We start from the raw sequence: 12,378 nt of genomic DNA on the forward strand, positions 1-12,378 counted from the left end.
AGACCCAGCTGCTGAGGAGGTGGCTGACGTAGTACATGCCGATGATCCAGCAGCTGAGGGCCCAGCTGGTAGCGTTACGGCCACTGGGCGAGGCCCAGCTGTTGGGCCAGCTGGTGGTGTGCCAGATGTTCATGACACCGGGGGGCCTGGCCCAGCTCCGGATGTCCCGGCTGACGAGTTTTCAGCCGATGACCCAGCAGCTGAGGCTCCGGAAGGAGGTATCCAGCCAACGATGTCCCAGCTGCTGAAGTTGCCATCTAGCGGCGTCCAACTGAAGATGCTGCAACTGCACTGGTCCAGCTGCCAAGGCTAGTTATGCTGGGCTTCATTCAATTCCACCCATTCCTGCCTTACGCAACAGGTGTCGCAGCCAGTTATCCCCACTCTCACAGCCTAAGTTGCCAGCAGTACGCTTTGATGCGGGTCCCACACACCTGTGCCTTTGCTTTTCACGTTACCTCTGCACACCAGCTCCTGCCCACCCTTACTGCTTTAATACTTCCAGATCCACAATAGACCGAGGAAGAGGACAACCTGTGATGATGGACCAGTACGGCTCTCATGCCCACCGTGCGAGGTATCCTGGGAGGTGACCAACACGCTTCTAAGCCGACACCTCCACTCCACACCCGCGGGGCTCACCACAGCGACAATGTGGTGAGCCCACTCCCACACCTGCCCTGGGGCCAGCCTTCCAGGACTGGTCTCTGTGAGGGCGGGCTACTACGACGAAGATAAACACGGGATCGACCAGTCATTCGCCATGGCGGAAAGTGCTCCCTGCTCGGAGTACAAACCCGGCAGTAGGTATTCCTCTCAGGGCACAGTCGGTGGGCCATCTCGCCTCTCTGCTCCACGACTCGTCAAGATGGAGCTCCGTCGGCCCACCAAGCGAGCTGCGTCTGTTAGCAGCATCTGTCTAGTAGACCCGGATTGGTACCTTTTTCAGTCAGGATCCTGATTGTTTTTTAATGGACTCTCCGGGCATACGGGCACGCTTACGGCCACGGTAGCGAGAAGTCATGTTCCTACTTAGAGCAGCCAGCTTCCGCTAGCCCTTCGGGGGTGGGGGTTCTGCGCCGCTGACCCTCACGGGATTGGGGGTGCTCCTACGGAACCCCCAAAGTGAACCCCCAAAACTAATTAGAGATGTCACTTCACTGTATTTGATATAATCATCATTATAACGGCTATCCATTAATATTATTTCAGTATAATAATTTATGGTTATTCACTAATCATTATTAGCCACCATAATTAATTATCCACTTTAATTATCTATTTATTCGTTATAATGAGCTAGTAGGCTTCTTCATTTAAGGATTATCAATTACTTAATCACTTATGATTATTAATTAATTATTTGTTTTTAATAATTAATTATTATTATTTATTATTATAAAAATAAATTAAGTCCCACTCTGTAAGCGTTTTCTTCCAATCCGCAGAAATATATATATATATATATATATATATATATATATATATATATATATATATATATATATATATATATATATATATATATATATATATATATATATATATATATATATATATATATATATATATATATATATATATATATATATATATATATATATATATATATATATATATATATATATATATATATATATATATATATATATATATATATATATATATATATATATATATATATATATATATATATATATATATATATATATATATATATATATATATATATATATATATATATATTAGTATATTTTGGTAGCAGTCTTTCCTGTAGACATATATTATTAAATATGACCGAAAAAGTAAGATTAATAATTCTAAAACGAATTTTCTCAATCTTTCGTACATTTCTTTTCACTGTTGGAGGTAAATCAAAAATCAATTCTCCAAAATTCATTTTTATTTCTAGTCTGACGCGACACGAGCGCGTTTCGTAAAACTTATTACATTTTCAAAGACTTTAGTTTACAAATACACAACTGAATAGAACTTACGCATCTCCGATTTTATATCTACATTTGAGTGAGGTGGATGGGGTGAGGTGGCATTAATAGGGTATTAATTTCATCAACACAAGACAGAACAAGAGGGGGCATTAATAGGGTATTAATTTCATCAACACAAGACAGAACACGAAACAATGGGTATTGAATAGAAGTGTTTGTAGAAAGCCTATTGGTCCATATTTCTTGATGCTTCTATATTGGAGCGGAGTCTTGAGGTGGGTAGAATATAGTTGTGCATTAATTGGCTGTTGATTGCTGGTGTTGACTTCTTGATGTGTAGTGCCTCGCAAACGTCAAGCCGCCTGCTATCGCTGTATCTATCAATGATTTCTGTGTTGTTTACTAGGATTTCTCTGGCGATGGTTTGGTTGTGGGAAGAGATTATATGTTCCTTAATGGAGCCCTGTTGCTTATGCATCGTTAAACGCCTAGAAAGAGATGTTGTTGTCTTGCCTATATACTGTTTTTTTTGGAGCTTACAGTCCCCAAGAGGGCATTTCAAGGCATAGATGCCTTCAAATGCCCTCTTGGGGACTGTAAGCTCCAAAAAAACCAGTATATAGGCAAGACAACAACATCTCTTTCTAGGCGTTTAACGATGCATAAGCAACAGGGCTCCATTAAGGAACAAATAATCTCTTCCCATGTACATGTATATATACCATTAATAATTTTGTAACTAGCTTCAAAAGATTGTTATTGGCTTAGCTAAACGAACTAGAGGGTTCAGATGTGCCTCTGTAATCCTTTACACAACCGCCCACGGGATGGGTATGGGGTTTATAATAAAGAAAGCTGTTATACCAACTAGTCAGCTATAAGGGTGATATTTGGCCAGATGTGGGCCACAGGCAAGCCCGGCCTGGCCCATTAACCCCCAACAGACACTGTAACCACAGACAATACTGCATTTATTTATTTATTTATAGTAATATACCAGAAGGTACATTGGGCCTTAACACAGAATATAGAAATGAAGTTGAATTTAGATTCTTGTAAAGCCACTAGCACGCATAGCGTTTCGGGCAAGTCCTTAAACTAACAGAAAATTTTAAATAAATTGACAGTAAAATTTATAAAAAATGTTTACAGGTACTTTACAGCTTTTCTTTACAGGTACAGATAATTTTACGTAGACTAATTACAGTAAAATTGTCAACAAATGTTTACAGGTACATTGAAGAAATTTTGACACAAAAGCAGATTAGAATAATACATAATAATAATAACAATACACAATAAAGAAACAAGGATTACTAGGTACATGAGGACTGGCCACTGTACTGGCATCTGAAAGTTAGTTTAAGTAGTTTGCAGTTATTTTTACTCTACAATCTCAATATGTATGTAGAACAAATATATAATACATGTATAACAAATTCATTTAGAAAAATCAATTATCCACTATATAGACTGAAATTTGACACCCTACCTCTGAATCTGGCAACTTTGATTTAGCATGTAAACATTGACTTGCATTCACAATATAGTTATTTATATTTCAATAATATAAAATAGGTTATGAAAATATACACATTGGTATATTATTGTAAAGGCACTATACTATACACACACACACAGACACACACGCACACACACACACACACTAAGGATAAGGATAGAGGATTAGTGGGGGATGGGTTAGTGACTACGGTTGGGATGGGGAATCCCCAGGGGACAGGCTACCAGCATGACAATGAATTACCGAGGAGACGGTCTATTATAATACATGGATTATTCGAATCTAGGGCACCAACAAGACAAGAGAGAATAGAAACAGAAAAATACGAATTGCACGAGATATTGAGGTGTATTGGAGCAGGAATGGCAGAACACGAGGTGGATATAAATCGACGGGTTGGACGTTACAATTGTACCAAGAATAGACCTGTTCTGGTGCAATTCTCCAATGAGGAGGCAGTGGAGTACATAATGAGGACCAAGCATTTACTCAGAGGAAGTGAAACCCATTACAATGTGCTTATAGAGAGGTTTATGACGAAAGATGAGCAAATAGCCCACAAAAATAGATGGCAACAACGACACCGAACTAGCCTTTCAGGTAGTCTCACCTCCCAGGTCACATCCCAGGTCACCTCCCAGGCCACCTCCCAGGTCACCTCCCAGGTCGCATCCTCCCCAACTCAGCCCTCCTATACCTCCCCCCTGCCTCAGCCTCCCAAAACCCCCCTGTCCCTTCCACATTTGCACCTCCCCAACGATTCCCCTGCCCCTGCTACATCACACTTGTCAGCGACCCCAGTGGGTCAAGCCATGCCCTCCCCAAACCCACCTTCCCATCCCCCCTCCCCAAATACCCCTTCCTACTCCCCTGCCCCTTCTACCCCATTGACTTCAATTCCATCTACTCCATCCCAGCTTCCACTGCACCCCTCTTCCACTCACCCCCAAACCCCACCCAACCCTCACCCCTCCTATGCACCTCCAACCCACATTTAACCCCCTCACCTTGTGACCCCCTAACACCTTCCCCCATCTCCCTCTTCCCCTCTTCTACCCCAAAACCCCCACCTACCCCCGATTCCCCCCTAACTAATATACCCTCTCTTCCACTCCCAGCACCCATGCTCCATTCTCATCTCAGCTCTCCGCCCTCAGTATCCCTCTCCCCCCCAACCTCTCAACCTCTATCTGACTCTCAGTCTCACTCTATTTCTCAGCCCCCCTATGCTATTCAGACCCCTAACTTTCAGACCCATTATGCCCTTCCTACCCCCCTAGATGCCCAGACCCCATTCGCCTACCAGGCACTCCCAGGCACCCCCCTAGCACCCCCCCACTCACCCCCACAGCCCCCACTTGCCCCTTGCCCCCCAGACACCCCCCAGTTCCCCCCAGACCCCTGGTGAAAGGGGGAACTCTGACACCAGAGTTTCCAAGAAGAGTCTCAAGGTTTGGTACACCAATGCTGATGGGGTAGCCAATAAAGCAGAAGAGATAAAAGAAAGAGTTAGTGAGGCAGACCCAGACATAGTGGCAATAGTGGAAACTAAAATAAATGGTATGATCTCGGATGCAATCTTTCCAGAGGGGTACCAGGTGATAAGAAAAGAAAGGACACAGAGACAGGGAGGAGGAGTGGCACTACTAATAAAGCGGAAATGGAAGTTTGATGAGCTGGAAAATCCGGGTACCAATGAAATCACAAGCTTCATACATGGAACTCTGACAGTGGATGGGAAGAAGATTGTAATCTTGATACTCTACAATCCCCCACCAAACAGTAGAAGGCCCAGGCAGGAGTACGAGGACAGCAACAAGACATGTATGGATGAACTGCAGAGGGCAGCAACTTTAGCGCATAGAATGAGAGCGAAGCTGCTGGTCATGGGGGACCTAAATCACGGAGAGATAGATTGGGAAACGAGGAATCCCCATGGCGGGGAAGAGACCTGGGGAGCGAAGCTGGTAGACGTTATTGACAGGAATTTCCTAACACAGCATGTGGAAGAAGATACTAGGGAAAGAGGAGGGGATACGCCCAGCCTATTAGATCTCATTATCACTCAGAATGTAGAAGACATCGAGCAGTTGGAACATGAAATACCACTAGGAGCTAGTGACCATTGTGTCCTAGTCTTTGACTACATGATGAAGTTTAAAATTGTGACCAAAGGACAAGAGGTCCGGGAAAGGAGACTTGATTACAGAAAAGGGGACTACAGAAGGATAAGGGACTACCTGGGAGAAGTGCAGTGGGAGGAAGAACTTAGAGGAAAAACAGTGCAAGGTATGATGAACCAAGTCATATTGAAATGCAAGGAGGCTGAAGATAGATTTATTCCAACAATAAAGGAAAAAAGCAGGAGGGAATATAATAACCCATGGTTTAATAGACAGTGTCAGGAAGCAAAGGTGAGAAGCAGGAGGGAGTGGAGGAAGTACAGAAGACAAAGGACAGAGGACAACAGGATTAGATGTAACAGAGCTAGGAATGATTACATTAACATAAGACGAGTGTCGGAAAGAAATTATGAGAATGATATTGCAGTCAAAGCGAAAAAGCAACCAAAATTACTACATAGCCATATAAGAAGGAAGATGTCGGTAAATGACCAAGTGACAAGACTGAGGAAAACAGAAGGGGCATATACAGAAAGCGACAAGGAAATCTGCGAGGTACTGAATGCAAAATTCCATGGAGTGTTCACAACCGAGCCTGAGCAGCTCCCTTTGTTAGAAGAGATTACCCAAGATGAAAGACTATCAGATATAGAGGTGACAGCAGAGGATGTAATGAAACAGTTGACAACACTGGATGCAAATAAAGCTGTTGGACCAGACAAAGTATCACCGTGGATACTTAAAGAGGCAGCGCAGGCTCTCAGCGTGCCTCTGGCAATGATCTTTAATGAGTCACTTATGTCGGGAGAATTGCCCAGTTGCTGGAAGGAGGCAAATGTCGTACCGATTTTCAAAAAAGGTGATAGGGAGGAGGCACTTAACTACAGACCCGTATCACTGACAAGCATCCCCTGCAAAATACTTGAAAGAATAATTAGGCTAAGACTTGTTGAACACCTGGAGAGCATTGGGTTTGTAAACAAGCACCAACATGGGTTCTGGACAGGGAAATCATGCCTAACAAACCTTTTAGAATTCTATGATAAAGTAACAAGGATAAGGCAGGACAGAGAAGGCTGGGCAGACTGCATATTTCTTGACTGCCAAAAGGCCTTTGATACGGTACCGCACATGAGACTGCTATACAAACTTGAGAGGCAGGCAGGAGTAAGCGGAAAGGCCCTAGTATGGGTGAAGAACTACCTAACAGGAAGGAGCCAGAGGGTAATGGTAAGGGGCGAAAAGTCGGACTGACGAACAGTAACAAGTGGAGTACCTCAAGGATCGGTGCTGGGACCAATCCTCTTTCTAATTTACGTAAATGATATGTTTACAGGAGTGGAATCATACATGTCAATGTTTGCAGATGACGCAAAATTAGTGAGAAGAGTTGTGACAGACGAGGATTGTAGGATCCTCCAAGAGGACTTAAACAGGCTGCAGAGATGGTCAGGGAAATGGCTACTGGAGTTTAACACCAGTAAATGTAAAGTTATGGAAATGGGATCAGGTGACAGGAGACCAAAGGGACAGTACACAATGAAGGGGAACAGCCTACCTGTAACGATTCGAGAAAGAGACCTGGGAGTGGATGTGACACCTAATCTAACTCCTGATGCACATATAAATAGGATAACGACAGCAGCGTACTCTACACTGGCGAAAATTAGAACTTCATTCAGAAACCTAAATGAGGAAGCTTTTAGGGCACTTTACACTGCCTACGTGAGACCCGTCTTAGAGTATGCCGCGCCATCATGGAGCCCCCACCTGAAGAAACACATAAAGAAACTGGAGAAGGTTCAGAGGTTTGCGACGAGGCTTGTCCCAGAGTTACGAGGGATGGGATATGAAGAGCGGCTGAAGGAACTGAACCTAACGACACTAGAGAAAAGAAGGGAGAGAGGAGATATGATAGGGACATATAAAATACTCAGGGGAATTGATAAAGTGGAAATAGATGAAATGTTCACACGTAATAATAACAGAACGAGGGGACATGGGTGGAAACTGGAAACTCAGATGAGTCACAGAGATGTTAGGAAGTTTTCTTTTAGCGTGAGAGTAGTAGAAAAATGGAATGCACTTGGGGAACAGGTTGTGGAAGCAAATACTATTCATACTTTTAAAACTAGGTATGATAGGGAAATGGGACAGGAGTCATTGCTGTAAACAACCGATAGCTAGAAAGGCGGGATCCAAGAGTCAATGCTCGATCCTGCAAGCACATATAGGTGAGTACATATAGGTGAGTACACACACACACACATATATATATATATATATATATATATATATATATATATATATATATATATATATATATATATATTTATATATATATATATATTTATATATATATATATATATATTTATATATATATATATATATATATATATATATGTCGTACCTAGTAGCCAGAACTCACTTTTTGGCCTACTATTCAAGGCCCGATTTGCCTACTAAGCCAAGTTTTCATGAATTAATGTTTTTTCGTCTACCTAACCTACCTAACCTAACCTAACCTAGCTTTTTTTGGCTACCTAACCTAACCTTACCTATAAATATAGGTTAGGTTAGGTTAGGTAGGGTTGGTTAGGTTCGGTCATATATCTACGTTAATTTTACCTCCAATAAAAAAAAATTGACCTCATACATAGAGAAAAGGGTTGCTTTATCATTTCATAAGAAAAAAATTATAGTAAATATATTAATTCAGGAAAACTTGGCTTATTAGGCAAATCGGGCCTTGAATAGTAGGCTGAGAAGTGAGTTCTGGCTACTAGGTACGACATATATATATATATATATTTATATATATATATATATATATATATATATATATATATATATATATATATATATATATATATATATATATATATATATATATATATATATATATATGTCGTACCTTGTAGCCAGAACTCACTTCTCAGCCTACTATGCAAGGCCCGATTTGCGTAATAAGCCTAGTTTTCATGAATTAATGTTTTTTCAACTTCCTAACCTACCTAACCTAACCTAACCTAACGTTTTCGGCTACCTAACCTAACCTAACCTATAAAGATAGGTTAGGTTAGGTTAGGTTAGGTAGGGTTGGTTAGGTTCGGTCATATATCTACGTTAATTTTAACTCCAATAAAAAAAAATTGCCCTCATACATAATGAAATGGGTAGCTTTATCATTTCAGAAGAAAAAAATTAGAGAAAATATATTAATTCAGCAAAACTAGGCTTATTAGGCAAATCGGGCCTTGCATAGTAGGCTGAGAAGTGAGTTCTGGCTACTAGGTACGACATATATATATATATATATATATATATATATATATATATATATATATATATATATATATATATATATATATATATATATATATATATATATATATGTCGTACCTAGTAGCCAGAACGCACTTCTCAGCCTACTATGCAAGGCCCGATTTGCCTAATAAGCCAAGTTTTCATGAATTAATGGTTTTTCGACTACCTAACCTACCTAACCTAACCTAACCTAACTTTTTCGGCTACCTAACCGAACCTAACCTATAAAGATAGGTTAGGTTAGGTTAGGTAGGGTTGGTTAGGTTCGGTCATATATCTACGTTAATTTTAACTCCAATAAATTTTTTTTACCTCATACATAATGAAATGGGTACCTTTATCATTTCATAAGAAAAAAATAGAGAAAATATATTATTTCAGGAAAACTTGGCTTATTAGGCAAATCGGGCCTTGCATAGTAGGCTGAGAAGTGCGTTCTGGCTACTAGGTAGGACATATATATATATATATATATATATATATATATATATATATATATATATATATATATATATATATATATATATATATATATATATGTCGTACCTAGTAGCCAGAATGCACTTTTTGGCCTACTATGCAAGGCCCGATTTGCCTAATAAGCCAAGTTTTTCTGAATTAATATATTATCTCTAATTTTTTTTTATGAAATGATAAAGCTACCCATTTCATTATGTATGACATCAATTTTTTTTAATTGGAGTTAAAATTAACGTATATATATGACCGAACCTAACCAACCCTATCTTTATAGGTTAGGTTAGGTTAGGTAGCCGAAAAAGTTAGGTTAGGTTAGGTTAGGTTAGGTAGGTTAGGTAGTCGAAAAAAAATTAATTCATGAAAACTTGGCTTATTAGGCAAATTGGGCCTTGCATAGTAGGCTGAGAAGTGCGTTCTGGCTACTAGGTACGACATATATATATATATATATATATATATATATATATATATATATATATATATATATATATATATATATATATATATATATATATGTCGTACCTAATAGCCAGAACGCACTTCTCAGCCTACTATTCAAGGCCCGATTTGCCTAATAAGCCAAGTTTTCATGAATTAATGTTTTTTCGTCTACCTAACCTAACCTAACCTAGCTTTTTTTGGCTACCTAACCTAACCTTACCTATAAATATAGGTTAGGTTAGGTTAGGTAGGGTTGGTTAGGTTCGGTCATATATCTACGTTAATTTTAACTCCAATAAAAAAAAATTGACCTCATACATAGAGAAAAGGGTTGCTTTATCATTTCATAAGAAAAAAATTATAGTAAATATATTAATTCAGGAAAACTTGGCTTATTAGGCAAATCGGGCCTTGAATAGTAGGCTGAGAAGTGAGTTCTGGCTACTAGGTACGACATATATATATATATGTCGTAAATATATATATATTTACATTTATATATATATTTACGACATATATATATATATGTCGTACCTAGTAGCCAGAACGCACTTCTCAGCCTACTATGCAAGGCCCGGTTTGCCTAATAAGCCGAGTTTTCATGAATTAATTGTTTTTCATCAACCTAACCTAACCTAACCTAACTTTTTTGGCTACCTAACCTAACCTAACCAATAAAGATAGGTTAGGTCAGGTTAGGTAGGGTTGGTTAGGTTCGGTCATATATCTATGTTAATTTTACCTCCAATAAAAAAAAATTGACCTCATACATAATGAAATGGGTAGCTTTTTCATTTCATAAGAAAAAATTAGAGAAAATATATTAATTCAGGAAAATTTGGCTTATTAGGCAAATCGGGCCTTGCATAGTAGGCCAAAAAGTGCGTTCTGGCTACTAGGTACGACATATATATATTTATATATATATATATATATATATATATATATATATATATATATATATGAATTAATATAGAGTGTGGCAGCCGTAACAGTCGGTCGTGCAGGGGGTTGGGTCCCACATTTGTGCCCATTCAACAAGGATAACAGTGCCTGAGGAAGTCAAGAATCGACTCATGTTGTGGGAACCGACCTGTGAGATTTATATTTATTTAATTTATATGAATTTATATTTACGTTAATTTATATACTTCGATAGCAATTTGTATAATGTTAAGTGGACTGTATTTCTGCAATAATCTCAATCTCACAAATCGATCCTCTACACATTAGGGGGGTTTATTAAATTAATATATATGCAGCCAATCAAACTACAGTATTAACTACATACATTGAAAAGGTTCCTTATCTTATAGTACAGCAGGCTAGTCCACCAGGTATAACTAGGGTGTAGACACCAAATTATCCTCTTTGAGGTAGCTTCCTCACCCAGTAACTGGTGCACAAAGTCTTCCATCCTCGTCTTGACCTGTCAAAAGTGCGCTAGCTGTGAAGCCAGAATCCTATATATGACAAGCTATATCAGAGAAAACACTATACAGTACATGGAACATTGAAGACCTGGCTTAATTACCTTTAGTTTGAGGCTTCCACGTAATCTAACCGGGTCACCCTATATCCTGACATTAATGGCCATAAATGAATGATAAACGGGTTTCGGATAGACACTTAACTTGAATTTGTAGACAGCGTGTTGACAAATGGTACACCTTTGGTTTCCATAACACTACGTCCAAGTAAATTTAACAGGAGCCGAATTTGCTCCCGTGTGAGCCTCTGGTCTCAATATAAACAATGGCTGCCCCTTCCTCCTCACTCTGACGCCTGGCTTACATTGTCCACATTTCAGAAAGTGATAGAAGGGTCACATTTACTCTACTTTAATATTGATAATTAAGTTAATTTATATAAGATGTTTTTATGATGGTAAAGTCCAAAGACTAATGTATTTAAGAATAATTCCCACCATAATAGGTTGTGAATTATAATAGTATGTGGTGATGATATCCCGTTTTCTTTAGACGGTAATTCCACTACAAGTTACGTTTTCTATGGGTTACTTGTTTATACAATACAGCTATTATCTGTATGATTATTAAATGGTGTCGGATTTTCCGACACATGTCTGTGTTAATACCTGCTGAAGACTCTTAGTGGGTCGAGGAAGCCTACCTCTCCAGCAGTGCAACAGAATCAACTGTAAAAGGTGTGTTGTCCTGGCGGGAGGCGTGCTATGGAGGGGAAGGACACAGGCCTGGGTGAGGGTTATCTCAGTGCCTCCATAAACAACAGCCTCCAGGCGGGGAGGAGGCCTCATGTGGAGGAGGGGGGGAGTGAAGGGGAGGCTCACAAACCTGCTTGTATTCCAGCAGTCTTATAAGTGAATGTGTGCGTCTTTTCAGATGAACGGTGAGTTTGTAGTGATAAACATAATGCACCTGTGAAACTTTGTGCTAATTGTGTGTGACCGGGATACCTTCTCCCCCCCCTCTCCCTAGCCTCCCACAGGCCTCGCCAGCCCACCCAGCTACCCGCTCCCGGCGGCTGACCCGACGACCATCGTCCACCCCACGA

At 39.8% G+C, this 12,378-nt stretch overlaps 1 protein-coding gene across 1 annotated transcript in view; it reads right to left on the reverse strand.

Annotated features, from left to right (window-relative positions):
- The window catches only part of LOC138370570 (tripartite motif-containing protein 5-like), a 502,851-nt gene that overhangs the window by 151,491 nt on the left and 338,982 nt on the right, over window positions 1–12,378 (reverse strand). The gene's annotated exons all lie outside the window — the stretch shown is intronic.

Source organism: Procambarus clarkii, chromosome 32, assembly GCF_040958095.1.
Source record: "Procambarus clarkii isolate CNS0578487 chromosome 32, FALCON_Pclarkii_2.0, whole genome shotgun sequence".
Lineage (NCBI taxonomy): Eukaryota > Metazoa > Arthropoda > Malacostraca > Decapoda > Cambaridae > Procambarus > Procambarus clarkii.